Raw genomic sequence first — 15,732 nt, forward strand, 5'->3', positions numbered from 1 at the left:
CTATTCTTAAACTTTTTCAATTGTCTATTTCATCATCAGTTTTTCCAACTATCTGGAAGGATTCTTTTATTATTCCACTTCACAAAAAGGGTGCGAAGGCGGTTTCCCAGAATTATAGAGGTATTTCTAAATTGTCGGCTATTCCAAAAGCCTATGAACGTATTATCACTTCTCATTTGCAACATTTATGTTCCTCGCTAATATCACCGTGTCAGCACGGTTTTGTTAAGCGAAGATCGACTACCACCAACCTACTTGAATTGTCATCAATCGTAATAAATGGATTTAACAATAAAATGCAGACTGACGTTTTATATACAGATTTCAGTAAAGCCTTTGACTCTGTTAACCACTCTCTTCTTTTATTCAAATTAGATTTGCTTGGGTTTCCATGTAATCTATTAACTTGGATTTCAAGCTATTTGAATGGGAGGACTCAGAGGGTTATATTTACGAACGCTGTTTCAAAAACGATCCATGTGACATCTGGAGTACCTCAGGGTAGTCATTTGAGCCCTTTGCTGTTTACTTTGTTTATTAACGATCTTCCCTCTAATGTAACAAATTCTCGTGTACTAATGTATGCTGATGATGTTAAGCTTTGTTTGACATAAAATAATATAGAGTCTGGTTTTGGCTTACAATCAGACATTGATCATTTTCAAGTATGGTGTGAGTATAACCTCTTAAATTTGAACTGCCTAAAATGCAACGTAATGACCTTTTATAGGGTTACCCCTACCTTTATAAGTTATTCTCTTCAGAATTTGCCACTTGACCGTATATATTCAGTAAATGATTTAGGCGTTCTTCTGGACCCGAAGCTTAAATTTGACTGCCACATAATGTCGACAGTCAATAAAGCTATGAGTGTTCTTGGGTTAATAAAGCGTTGGTCAAAAGAATTTGATGACCCTTATATAACCAAATTATTATTTACCTCCCTGGTCCGTCCTATATTGGAATATTGTTCTTCGGTTTGGAGCCCACAATACCAAGTCCACATTGACCGTATAGAGTCGGTACAAAAAAAATTTCTCATTTTTGCCCTTCGTAGTTTGAACTGGGATCAAAACGTAAGGCTACCTTCCTACCAGAGTAGATTATTATTGCTTAATTTACCGACACTTGCAAATCGTAGAAAAATGCTTGGTACCATTTTTATGCATAATCTTATAAGAGGTGATATTGATTCTGTAGAACTTGTTAGCCGCCTAACTTTTAATGTTCCCGTTAGACTAACACGTAATTATCATCCTCTTAATTTACCTCGATGTACATCAAATTTTGGCCTGCACGAGCCCTTTCGCGTTCTATGTAAAAACTATAACGTTCTTTATCATTTAATTTGCACATCAACTTCTATCCCGGTATTAAAAACTAAAATTTTAACTCATTTGCTTCACTCCTAACTGCATGTTTTTTTCATTATTTGTCCCGTCTTTATTGGTTTTATGTATTCTTCCTCGCGAACTCGCATTTTTGCCCAAATTTACAAAAGGGTCCCGCGCGTAACAAGCACGTGCTTGGTGTCGTTGGGCCACTTGTTTGTACTTCTCGTAGTGCATCAACGTCCATCATATAATTGTGTTTCCAGGCCATTATCGAATGACTCAGATTCTCTTCGCCGCAGAATTTCTCTTTTGCAAGTTTAAAATCTTGTGAGGGCAAAGAGAAAGAGAGGGGCCAATACCAACAGCAAGTCTTGTTCATCAGCAGCTAAGCAGTACTCATAGGAAAATCTTCAGAGGAAGTCGTACGATCGACAGATCCGCCGCCGCTGCGATTTAGCTCGGAAAGTCGCTTAAAAGGAGCTTTGAATTTCGCCGGTAGTTCCACCAAGTGGGAAAAGGCCGAAAAGTGCTGTTGTTGTTGCCATGTGCAGGGCGGTTGCCTAACCCCCGTACACTCATAAAAATTAATTTCTAAATTTTGGAAATCTCGCCATTGAATCGGCCTACCTTTGAAAATAGAAAAAAAAAATTCTTGTTATTAGAAAATTTGCCTTTGAATACAGAAAACCTTTCTTGATGGAAAAAATTCAAGAAAGAATTTTTCTTAAAAATAGAAAAATGAAAATCTCATATGTTTGTTTTGCCGTCGCAGCCAAAACATTTTTGTACGTATTTAAGGACAAAATCACCTTTGAATATATGAATGAAATGACCCTAGAATATAGAAAAGTAGCCGTTGACTTCCTTCGGCTGCCGAATGTTAACGACAAGAAAAACAAAGTGGGACGAAGGGCCTACTCGGCCCGACGACTACCCGGCTACCGACTTCTCTGAGCCCCCGAGCGTCAGTTGTGAAAAAAATTCGTAAGTGATGGACGTGATTTTCAAGCGGATAAGAGTTGAAGCCTTTTTCCAAATATTCAAAGGTATGTAAATATATAATTTTTTGTATAGCGGGCGTACAATTGTATGTATGTAATTAAAGGATAAATTTCAAATCTCTTTACCAAGCTTATAGCAATTAAGTTGAATTGTTTTTTAGCTAAGAGCTACGAACATACATACATTTGTACATAAATAATATAATCACTTTATCTTATTACTCGCATTTTATTTATTTTTCAGAGTGAAAATACCTGCAGTTGCATCAGCCAAATAATTTGTTTGGCGAAGCTGTAATTTTGTTTTAAAACCTTCTAAGGTAAGAAAAATATGTTGTATTTGTTTGACATACTTATGTATGCATGTAAATATCTATGCATGTACGCGGCTCACCCGATCTGAAACCCGATTTTCAACCCTTTCATATTCTGCTCCTCTCTCTCGCTCGCTTGACCTACGCGTCGCGATGTTCTCTCTTCTCCTTCTTAAAATTGACATGATCTGCCCTGCTTACATTCGGTCTCCCTTCGCGCAAAGGACTGTATGTAAATATATATGTATGTATGTACGTGTCTCTCCCGTGGCTCTCTCTGAAATCAGATTTTCAACCCTTCCATCTTCATTTTCTACCTGTCTTGCTCCTCTCTCGGTCGTCTGACCAACGTGTTTGTATTTTAGCTATTATTAACATTACATTATTATCTATTATCTAAAAACATCTATCTATTATTATCTAAAAACAAATCATTGATATCCCAATAACTCTTTTTTTCCAGATGAGGAAAGCCGAAGAAAATAATTTTTTATGCCTGCAACTTCATATTTGGTTATAATAATGTTTTCTTAAGTCAAAAATGTGTTATTTAAAATTGTTTAAATGTTAAGTGTTAAATGTTTTAAATGTAGTTAAATATAATATGCAAAAGAAAAAACCAAGGTACATTTTATTTTTAGGGTTTCAGTGTTAATATAAAACTTCCTTTCAAGAAATATTATTTCTTAAATCAAGAAATATAATTTCTTGAAAGGAAATTTGAACAAGAAAGAATTTTTCTTGTTTAAAAGGTGCCTTTCTAAAAAACCCTTTCTTGAAACGAGAAATGTAATTTCTTAAAACAAGAAAGAAAGCACCTTTGAAACGAGAATAGCCTTTCTTGTTTCAAGAAATATTTTTTCTTCTTTTAATGGTGGGTTTCTAAAAAACCATTTCTTGTTTTAAGAAATTTATTTTCTTGTTTCAAGAAATATTTTTTCTTGTTTTAAAGGTGCCTTTCAAAAAAACCATTTCTTGAAACAAAGGTAAGGTCGCCTTTGGCAAAAATTCAAGAAAAAATTTTCTAGATTTTAAGAAAATTCTTCAATTTTTTTTTATGAGTGTAGCCTAGTCGATCTAGCCATGTCCGTCTGTCCGTCTGTATGAACGCTGAGATCTCGGAAACTACAAAAGCTAGAAGGTTGAGATTTTCCACACATATTCTTGGGCCTTCTACGCAGCGCAAGTTTATTTTAGCCGAGCGCCACATCCCCTCTAACGCCCACAATCGCCCACTAACGATTTTAAAATGTGTCCTGCGCCCACATCATTAAAGATTTCCGAGAAGTATAAATGCAATTTTGTTGTGTATATTTATACCTATCGAAATGAAAAAGACATTTTTCAAATCGGACTATTTATTAAAAAGTTATACGCAATCAAAATATCTATATATATATCTATCTCCCTCGCACACCCTTTAGCTAAGCTACGATTATAGTCGGGACACCAACCCGAGTACAGCGTTCGCTTTTGGTGAGTGACGGGTATTAAATAGTCGGAACACCAACCCGACTATAGCGTTCTCCTTTGTTTTAAAATCAAAACAAAAATTCCCTATGCATTTAATGGGTTGGCTACACACTTTGACTTAAAATTGCATCCATTAGATAATCCGTTCTGGTATCCAAATAGTACAAATTTTATCAGGTGTTTCTGAGCCAGAAAAAAAACATTGGCCGCCTCTCTTTCGCTTCAAATGACTCTCTCTCTGCTCACTACTCTCTCGCTCTGCTTTTGCTGACGTTCGTGAGTGCTGCAAAAAACAAATACAACGTGCTGCCAAAGAGGCCCCCCGCAACCCCCGCAAACAAAAAGGATCATATAAAATCAACCGTTAATCCAAAAAAAAAAAAAATACCTTACTAATTGTATGGCATAGCTCCACGCTTTTAAACAAAAACGGATGCGATCGCATAATCGGTGAGAAAAAATTAATTAAGTGCCCCAACCGGAAGTCGGTTGGGACTCAACTTCTGGGATTTTAAAGATTTCCTCAAACAAAGTTTAAAATAAAAATTCCAACTTGTTTGGTTGAAAACTGTGGTAATGGTTGATTTTTTAATCAACCAATTTTGCATTTTTCGAGAGTCCTGGGAGTCCTTAGGAGCCTAATTTTAAAAAATCCTTTCTTAGTGCACACCTCCTCTAACACACGATTCAGACCCAATTTTTTCCAGAATTTTAGGTCTTATGGTTTGGGCTGGGGGAACATGACGCAAATCGACATATACTCTTTTATAGTAATACTCGATTGCCTTCCTGAAAATTAATGCCGGGTATGATAAAATTAAAAACAATTACAGATGTAGTTTGAACAGTAAATTGTCTGATTTTTTGGGAGCACACACTATTAATTTTACAGCATTCAACCTTAATGATTTAACCAGTTAAAGGTATTTGAATTATAAAGTTAAAAATTAACGTCTAAATTTTAAGTGACCATGCCATCTTATCCAAACAAATCCCAAAAATAGCATATATATTTGCCCTTTTTAAGCCTCTAATGAATGAGCCGAACAATGTAGTGGAATAACTGCATTAACAACGGAGCAATTAGGCCCCTAAAATAATTTTTGTATTGTTCTTATTTGTTTACAGCACCTTATTAGTCGCAAAAGGTTTGACAATTCAACCAAAAGGAACCAAATCAATTTTTATTATTGATCCCATTTCATTTTAGATTCAAGGGGGATTTTCCAAACTGTTGAATTGCTGAATTGTTGAATTTAGGTCAGCTGTTAATTAGCTGTTCCATACAAAGTCAACTTTCAGAAATTTCAGCAATTTAACAGCCTCGAGGCTGTTGAAAATTTTGTTGAATTGCTGAAAAGCCAGAGTTGTCACATTCCACACAGTCGTGGCAACTCTGTAACATTTTAGTATCACCAGTACGCATTATTTATTTTAAAACTTGGAAAGCATATTTGTGGTTCTTTTTACCTTAATAACACTTTTAGACAGTAACTAGCAATAATAAATCAAATTTTACATGCTTTTAGTTCCGTGAAATTTTTCAACAAATAACAGCCGTTTGAAAATTCAACAGGAACCATTTTGGGTCGTTCCCTTAATTGCTGAAATTTTTTGTTGAATTTTCAACAATTCAGCAATTTAACAGTTTAGGGAATCCCCCTTCAATTTTGCTCATTGCTCATCGGTCCAGGTAGTACCGTATTGAGGCATTTTAAAATACCAAAAAAATACCAAAAGTGCCCATCGGTTTTTATAATTTTGCTCATTGTAGCCGACATATATCTGTCTTGCTCGATCTTACGTAAAATCGTATAGGCTGAGAATTGAAAATTGCTCTTATGAATGAGCCGAACAATGTGGTGGAATAACCGCATTAATGGGGGAGATAAACTTAGAAAAAACAAGAGGGAACGTTATAGTCGGGTTGGTGTCCCGACTATCGAATACCCGTCGCTCAGCTAAAGGCAGTGCGAGGGAGATGGATATATTACATTTTGATTACGTATAACTTTTTAATGAATGATCCGTTTTGAAAAATGTCTTCTACGTTTCGATAGGTATAAATATACACAACAAAATTGCATTTATACTTCTCGGAAATTTTTAAAGGTGTGGGCGTCAGACACATTTTAAAATTAAAGGTTGCGAAATTCCAGCCAAATTGCTTATTAGTTAAAAAAATCACGAAAAACTTGAAAAAAATACAGTTCTATATGCACATCCCCCTTAAGGGGGGGTAGGGTCTTTGGCATCAAAAAATCCGATAACTTTGAGATTTTTTCTATAAAAACTGTTTGGATGGATTTAATTTAAACCTTTTGTATATTATTTAGTGTCATTTAATTAACATCCGCTAATTTTTATAGCCGATACTTTCGGCTAATATATCGGTGGCAAAGCGATTGCTGAAACACTATTAAAACAAGAGAGAACGCTATAGTCTGGTTGGTGTCCCGACTATTTAATACCCGTCACTCAGCTAAAGCGGACGCTGTACTCGGGTTGGTGTCCCGACTATAATCGTAACTCAGCTAAAGAGAGTGCGAGGGAGATATATATATAAATTTTGATTGCGTATAACTTTTTAATGAATGGTCCGATTTGAAAAATGTCTTCTACATTTCGATAGGTATAAATATACAAAAAAAATTGCATTTATACTTTTCGGAAATCTTTAAAGATGTGGGCGCAGGACCCATTTTAAAATCGTTAGTGGGCGATTGTGGGCGTTAGAGGGGGCGTGGCGCTCGGCTAAAATAAACTTGCGCTGCGTAGGAAGCCAAAGAATATGTGTGGGAAATCTCAACCTTCAAGCTTTTGTAGTTTCCGAGATCTCAGCGTTCATACAGACGGACAGACGGACAGACGGACATGGCTAGATCGACTCGGCTAGTGACCCTGATCAAGAATATATACATTCAACCTTAATGATTTAACCAGTTAAAGGTATTTGAATTATAAAGTTAAAAATTAACGTCTAAATTTTAAGTGACCATGCCATCTTATCCAAACAAATCCCAAAAATAGCATATATATTTGCCCTTTTTAAGCCTCTAATGAATGAGCCGAACAATGTAGTGGAATAACTGCATTAACAACGGAGCAATTAGGCCCCTAAAATAATTTTTGTATTGTTCTTATTTGTTTACAGCACCTTATTAGTCGCAAAAGGTTTGACAATTCAACCAAAAGGAACCAAATCAATTTTTATTATTGATCCCATTTCATTTTAGATTCAAGGGGGATTTTCCAAACTGTTGAATTGCTGAATTGTTGAATTTAGGTCAGCTGTTAATTAGCTGTTCCATACAAAGTCAACTTTCAGAAATTTCAGCAATTTAACAGCCTCGAGGCTGTTGAAAATTTTGTTGAATTGCTGAAAAGCCAGAGTTGTCACATTCCACACAGTCGTGGCAACTCTGTAACATTTTAGTATCACCAGTACGCATTATTTATTTTAAAACTTGGAAAGCATATTTGTGGTTCTTTTTACCTTAATAACACTTTTAGACAGTAACTAGCAATAATAAATCAAATTTTACATGCTTTTAGTTCCGTGAAATTTTTCAACAAATAACAGCCGTTTGAAAATTCAACAGGAACCATTTTGGGTCGTTCCCTTAATTGCTGAAATTTTTTGTTGAATTTTCAACAATTCAGCAATTTAACAGTTTAGGGAATCCCCCTTCAATTTTGCTCATTGCTCATCGGTCCAGGTAGTACCGTATTGAGGCATTTTAAAATACCAAAAAAATACCAAAAGTGCCCATCGGTTTTTATAATTTTGCTCATTGTAGCCGACATATATCTGTCTTGCTCGATCTTACGTAAAATCGTATAGGCTGAGAATTGAAAATTGCTCTTATGAATGAGCCGAACAATGTGGTGGAATAACCGCATTAATGGGGGAGATAAACTTAGAAAAAACAAGAGGGAACGTTATAGTCGGGTTGGTGTCCCGACTATCGAATACCCGTCGCTCAGCTAAAGGCAGTGCGAGGGAGATGGATATATTACATTTTGATTACGTATAACTTTTTAATGAATGATCCGTTTTGAAAAATGTCTTCTACGTTTCGATAGGTATAAATATACACAACAAAATTGCATTTATACTTCTCGGAAATTTTTAAAGGTGTGGGCGTCAGACACATTTTAAAATTAAAGGTTGCGAAATTCCAGCCAAATTGCTTATTAGTTAAAAAAATCACGAAAAACTTGAAAAAAATACAGTTCTATATGCACATCCCCCTTAAGGGGGGGTAGGGTCTTTGGCATCAAAAAATCCGATAACTTTGAGATTTTTTCTATAAAAACTGTTTGGATGGATTTAATTTAAACCTTTTGTATATTATTTAGTGTCATTTAATTAACATCCGCTAATTTTTATAGCCGATACTTTCGGCTAATATATCGGTGGCAAAGCGATTGCTGAAACACTATTAAAACAAGAGAGAACGCTATAGTCTGGTTGGTGTCCCGACTATTTAATACCCGTCACTCAGCTAAAGCGGACGCTGTACTCGGGTTGGTGTCCCGACTATAATCGTAACTCAGCTAAAGAGAGTGCGAGGGAGATATATATATAAATTTTGATTGCGTATAACTTTTTAATGAATGGTCCGATTTGAAAAATGTCTTCTACATTTCGATAGGTATAAATATACAAAAAAAATTGCATTTATACTTTTCGGAAATCTTTAAAGATGTGGGCGCAGGACCCATTTTAAAATCGTTAGTGGGCGATTGTGGGCGTTAGAGGGGGCGTGGCGCTCGGCTAAAATAAACTTGCGCTGCGTAGGAAGCCAAAGAATATGTGTGGGAAATCTCAACCTTCAAGCTTTTGTAGTTTCCGAGATCTCAGCGTTCATACAGACGGACAGACGGACAGACGGACATGGCTAGATCGACTCGGCTAGTGACCCTGATCAAGAATATATATACTTTATGGCAGAGCTTGCAAGGTTCGGTCAACCTTTTCAAAGTGTTAGGAAAAAACCTGTCACAAAAAACCCTATGACAACTGGGTGTGAGCTAACCCCTTAAAAGGGTTTTTGCTTAACAGATGTTACGCTCAGAGCAAAACCCTTTTTTTCAGAGTTATTTCGGTTTCGGTTTCTACTGACTACTTTGCTCGGTCTGTTAAGGAAAACGGTCTTTTGTGAATGTATGAGTGTGTATGTGTGACCTGTTCAGTAATGCTTCAGTCGTAACATTGCTTTTTGATTATTAAAATTCAAAAGGGTAAGGGAAAATACGTAATGTGTATTTTCTAAAGCTTAATCTGTAAGATTAGCCCATTTACCATTAAATTCCAATATTCTACATATTTTTAATAATTTACGATTCCAAAACTCCACTTTTGGCTTATCTTTCTTATGTAGTAATTAATAACCAAATCCATGTAATAAGAAGCGAATCTTTTAAGCTGCAAGAAAAATTAGAGCTTTTTAACAGGTTAGGTTAGATTTGAAGGAACGTGCGATCCATTTTGAAGGAATAGGCTTAGTTGGAATACTTTGAGCCATTTTTTATCTTAAGACTTATGGTAGTTCTCATTTATTCATTTCGGTATAGCTCATTTGAAAGGTAATTCGTTTCTTTATGGCATTTCTTATTAAAGATAGTTCCTTATATAGTCAATTAATATATTGAAGCAAACAAAAAATAGCAGCTAACCTATATTCAGAATACAATTTTATATACATTTATATGTACAATGCAATTTTAGAATTATCTTGATTTCCTATGTAAAATTTATGCACATATCACAGCAGGCCTATACTTTTTCCTTTCTAGAGAAAACCCATTTTTTTGACTTTTATTTAACAGTAGTCTTTCAGAAACCCTTTTAGGTGACTGTTAACTTAAAAGGGTCTCACCGAGTGGTCATTAAAAGACCGATTGCTTTGTTCGGTTGAGCCGAACGGTCGGACCGAAACCGACAAGCAAAACTAAAAAAGGGTTCCGCTCAGAGAGAGAGTTTGTGAGCAACATTTTTTTCGGTTTTGTCGAGATTAAACTGCCTCAGGAAAATCGGTTGACAGTTATTTGCAAGCTCTGCTTTATGGGGTCGGAAACGCTTCCTTCTAGCTGTTACATACTTTTGCACGAATACAATATACCCTTTTACTCTACGAGTAACGGGTATAAAAAGGTGTTTTGCGGTGTTCACTGTACCTCCGCTAAAAATGTTCGGATTTCCATTTTGCTTTTACGTTTCCCTTATGAATTAAAAAAACCCGCCCCCTATGAAGCCTTTTTTTTTTTTTTTTTTAAGAATTTTTTTTCAATAGTCCAAAGTTAAAAATGCGTTTTTCACCTAAAAAATTTGACATTGGGCTTAAAAATAGAATGTCTAAAGTTCAAAAAAAAAAACGCTTCATAGGGGGCGGGTTTTTTTTATGCAGAAAAATATGCAACAAATTTAAAAACGATCGGTTGACCGGTTTAGAAATGCCGATGAAAACGGACTTTCAAAACGTGGTTTCGAGAAAAACGCACTTAAAGATGCACTTACGTATCTGAAGTCTTAGAGGTTAGGGTCCAAGTTTTAGCATAACTTATAAAGTTTTTGTCCGATTGACTTAAAACTTTTTTTGTATACTCTTAAGATGTTAATGTACAAAAAAAATTTTTTTTTAAAAATCGTAATTTTTTTTTCAAGACCTAATATACCTATAATATTCGTAACCTTTAATGATTACGGTCCCTGAAATATTATTTAAACGAAATATTTATTCGGGGGCGAGGTATGACCTTAACTAACAACGAAATTATGACCATTTATTATCTTTCATTTGAATGTTGGTATTATCAAATATATGATGCAGGGGCACATCATTTTTTAATTTTGTGCAAAAAGTGAAAAAGAGAAAATTCGTTCAGTTAATTCTAAAAAACAAGAAAAAGGTGAGTGATAAAATAATTGTTATCCTTTAATATTCTTTACTTTAGCGTTACAGAGATTAGTACCACAGATATTTTCGCCATTAATAAATATAAGCCTCCAGATGCTATCTTCAACAAAAATTCAGCATTTCAGTGTCACTTGAAATGTTTTTAATCTTCACCAGTGCAAACTGGGCCAACAAAAAAAACGTATTTTTGGCCAGTAATTGGATCGGCTGGCCCAGTGTGCATTGTATAAAGTTTTTCACAAGTATTTTATGACTTCGTATGCATACATACATACATACATATGCGATAATACACCCTCAACTCTATAACGGAGAACTCACCGCAAGCCAAGTTGTGTGCTCTGTTAAGTGTTTAACGCTTCCCGATACCACTCCGACTCGAGATGCCGCTCCTTTTGCAGTTCCCAGTCCCCTTAGGCCTTTAGAATAGACGATGCCTGCCTGACTGCCTTCCGGTCCTCCACTATATTTGTGCAATGAAGCGTTGGGCTTTTATAACGCCAACATCCGGCTGAGAGACTCCAGCATAAGAGCCCAGTAGAGGATGAGCGTAGTCATTGAGAAGCTATAAAAAGCTGAAAAAAATTTTTAATTTACAAAAAAAAAGAAGTTGGAAAATCTCATGCGCAACAAAAGAAACGTTGGATAAAAAGAACAGACTCAAAAACACATAAAGAGACGCGGGGCTTCTTTGCCGGACAATCATGGTAGTTCTCCCAAAAGTTTTTGGTTGGGACATTCCCCTCGGCTTTATTCTACCCACCTTTATTCTATCCACGCTCTGAAAGCTTTCCACTCCGCTTCTTCGTTTTTTTAATTCCCATGGTTTTTGATTTGAATGCCTCATCACAGGATGCTTTACCTTGACTATTGGAGAAGCACAGAGCCATATCTCTCAGATACTTACACTCAAGGAAAAATTCTCGCTTTTCGATATATAATCAAGTACGACCAGTTAGGTAAGCACGAAATTCCTTGATATAAGAAGTTCTTATTAAGAACGAATATACAAATCAAGTACGACTATTTCAAGACCGTATGTAAAAATGTGAGAACGAACGTTCTTGAAATAAGTGTGGGGTAACCTATCGAGTGAGCCAATAACCCTATTACTCCAAAATAGTGTTTCCACTGGGTTAACTCCAAATATCGAGTAATGACATCTAGTGTTTGTTGTTTGTGTTGTTTATTTGACTAGGGATGGACCTTCAACGATAGGAAATTAATACAAAATATACAAAAAAAACAAAAAATACTCAAAAATACCAAAGACCCTAAAAGTACCTCACTTTTGCCCACATCTAGTTGCTTATACACAGCCTATGTAAAACAAGAAAGGAAGCTACCTTCGGCCAGCCGAAGCTTATATACCCTTGCAGATAAAGTAATGCTCTCTCGGTGCAGTTCCAGGGATTCCAGATTCAGCGTTTCTATTTATTTAAATTTTGTTTTTAAGTAGTCAAGAATCAAAACGCCTACTTCCTACAAAGTTACAATGAATTTTCTTATATTAGTTTGAATATTCCTATGGGAGCCTTAAGATATAGTGGTCCAATCCGGATCGCTCCGACATATGTACTACCTGCAATAGACTTTCGGGAAAGTTTCATCGCGAAAGCTTTAAAACTGAGAGACTAGTTCGCATAGAAACGGACAGACAGACAGACGGATATGGCTAGATGGACTCGGCTATTGATGCTGATCAAGAACATATATACTTTATGTGGTCGAAAACGTCTTCTTCACTGCGTTGCAAACATCTGACTGAAATTATAATACCCTCTACAAGGGTATAAAAAAAGGGTCATGTCAATAACCCCATAACTCCATAACTCCACCCCAGTGTAAATAGACTATTATATATTATTGACCGGTTCAGGAAAAATGGTTAACATGGAGTTAAATTGATAAATAATGATTTATATGAACCAATATTGAAATATATTGAGATATTCCCTTTTGTAGTGAGCTTTTAAATGGCAGGTATAAGATATACGTAGTTGACCGATTTAAATATTTTTTTTTTTCAAAAATTAAGTTAAATTAAAAAAAAATATATTGGGACCCTTAAAACCCTATAAGTAATTTGTTTGTAGTTTTTTTTTTTTAAAACATATTTTTTTCCTAAAAATTTCCAAACAACAAAAAAATTTTACAAAAAAATGCACCCAATGATGTTTTTTAACATATTTAAATGCCTTTAACAATACCACATCAAAAGGGCTCCGCTGATTTAAGGCAGACTTTTGGCTTTTTCACCCCACTGTGGGCCGATTACAAGTTACAAACCATTGATGTTATTAGACCATAGATTACACAGGCCAACAGTGTTTTTGGTGCAGCCCTATGGGCATTAAATTGTGTTAATATAGACGGATATAAGCATATCTGCATACTTAGTTTTCGAGTTTAACGGGTGGTATTTGTGCAATCGCGGTTTGAAAAAAGTAGCAACATTTTATATTTTCATTTAAGATATCTTCGAGGGTCTGTGCTCAGTTGTAATAAAACCTATGCCAAAAAATTGCTTAGATTCCCTTCTACATAATTGCATTTAAGGTTCCATCATTATTTGAGTTAATAAAAGCCTAAGAGCCATTGAAGTAATTTGTTCACCTCTATTTACAACCAACTTGATGCGGTGAACAGGCTTAAAAAAATACAAGGAAAAATATGTGCCCTAAAATATTTTACATGCATCTAGAGGCGTCTTTTCCCGAATTTTTGAGATAGATCCCACTATTGTACATCGAAAAATGGAATTTATAGAATATTTTCCGTAAGAATGGGATAAGTAACAAGTATTTTAGAGTCACTCTTACGTAACGAGTGTGTCGTGATTTTACACAGTAGGCTTTTTAAAGATAACAGTGGCGTCGCCTTAAAATTGTGGTGGGGATTTTTTTTAAGGCATATTAACCCCTTAAAAATATAATTTGTCTATGTTCGGCGCCTACTGCTAACCAAATTGAAAGGCACATTTTTACGAATGTGTCAGATATTTATGTAAAATGGGATTTAAAAATAGTTGTTACTTTTTAAGTTCTTACGGAAAAAATTCTATAAATTCCATCCTTCGACGTACAATGGTCTTATTTGTCTTAAAAATTCGGTGAAAGACGCCTCTAGATGCCTGTAAAATATTTTAGGGCATATATTTTTCCTTGTATTTTTTTAAGCGTGTTCACCGCATCAAGTTGGTTGGGAATAGAGGTGAACAAATTACTTCAATGGCTCATAGGCTGTGATTGACTCAAATTATGATGGAATCTTAAGTGCAATAATGTAGAAGAGCATCTAAGCAATTTTTTGGCATAGGTATTATTACAACTGAGCACAGACCCTCGAAGATATCTTAAATCAAAAAATTAAATGTTGCTATTTTTTTCAAACCGCGATTGCCCAAATACCACCCGTTAAACGCGAAAACTAAGTATGCAGATATGCTTATATACGTCTATATTAACATGTTTTAATGCCAATAGGCCTGCACCTTTTAATAAAGTCCATTTTGTTGACCTGTGTTATATGTAACATGTACAAAAAACTTTTCCGACCCCATAGTAAAAGAAAGTAAATTAGAACGGTCAAATGATCAACGGAAAAAGGTAGTGAGTTTGGCATTTAATCCATTTAAATTAAGTAAATAATCTAGAGCATAAATTAAAACATTAAAATGTAAATTAAGTTACATTTGGTTTTATAGTCCTTTCTGTCCAATCTGTCCATTTCTTTTAACCTGAGTTACGGCATCACTGGTGTTCAGATATTTTCAAAATTATTTTTTTAAACTTTTAGCTGTCAATTTAAAAACAGAAAGGTGTTTATACAACAACGTATGAGACCGAGCTGTTACCCCCCGTCAGAGCCGTCACAAAAATTTCATTTTGCTGGCTAATTACAATTTCAAATTAAATCACAAGTAATTAACTGAAAGTCAAAGACAAACATGGCAAACACACAGGGTGGGGGTTTTGGGAATTTGACAGCATTTTATGATTTACAAACGCAATGTAGATTTTTGGTCTAATGGTCTTTTGTTCCTGCTTGACAGGTAGGTGTTGGGCGGGTGGTGGTGGGTCACGCGCACCCATGTACGCCATTGGAGGAATATTTGCCTGCCAAATGGAAGACATTAAAGGCGACAACAAGCAGCCAAATGGGCAAAACAGGCGACATATTAAAATACATTTTTAATGTTGATGTGAACGCGCCCTGCCCTTTTCCGCCATCGGAATAATGTTCTTCTTTATGTGCCGTGTTTATTATTTATACATGTGTCTGTCTGTTTACGTCTCCCTTTGACTTCTGACGTTCCCAATCCCTCATCTCGCCACCGCAGCTCTCTCCAAAACTATAACCGCCACCAGTAGACTGACACGACCTCCGTTAGAAATGTAATCTAAATAATTACTTTTATTGCGATTTGGGCGTATGGTTTTACCATAACACTGGTCGACAAAAAATTTTTATAGTCGTTTACCTCTTCAAATAACCCACCTTTTATGTCAGTAAGTCTAAAAAAAGAAATACAATTTTCTTACGGCTATTTTGTTTAAGAGACACTTCGGCTTTGAGTACTACAATACTCAAATTTTCGAATTTAATATGTTAAATGATTATTTTTAATAATTACACTAATCGACAGTGTTTTTGGTGCAGGCCTATGGCCATTAAATTGTGTGTT

The 15,732-nt window shown here is 35.4% G+C and overlaps 1 protein-coding gene and 1 long non-coding RNA gene across 2 annotated transcripts in view; both read left to right on the top strand.

Moving 5' to 3' along the window:
- The window catches only part of LOC138912040 (uncharacterized), a 189,583-nt gene that overhangs the window by 105,066 nt on the left and 68,785 nt on the right, over positions 1-15,732 (top strand). The gene's annotated exons all lie outside the window — the stretch shown is intronic.
- On the top strand, positions 2,257-3,234 carry LOC138914826 (uncharacterized). The gene is made up of 3 exons (XR_011420643.1): positions 2,257-2,380; positions 2,580-2,655; positions 3,113-3,234. It is a non-coding gene; the product is annotated as an uncharacterized lncRNA (long non-coding RNA).

Source organism: Drosophila takahashii, chromosome 2L, assembly GCF_030179915.1.
Source record: "Drosophila takahashii strain IR98-3 E-12201 chromosome 2L, DtakHiC1v2, whole genome shotgun sequence".
NCBI classification, from domain to species: Eukaryota; Metazoa; Arthropoda; class Insecta; order Diptera; family Drosophilidae; genus Drosophila; species Drosophila takahashii.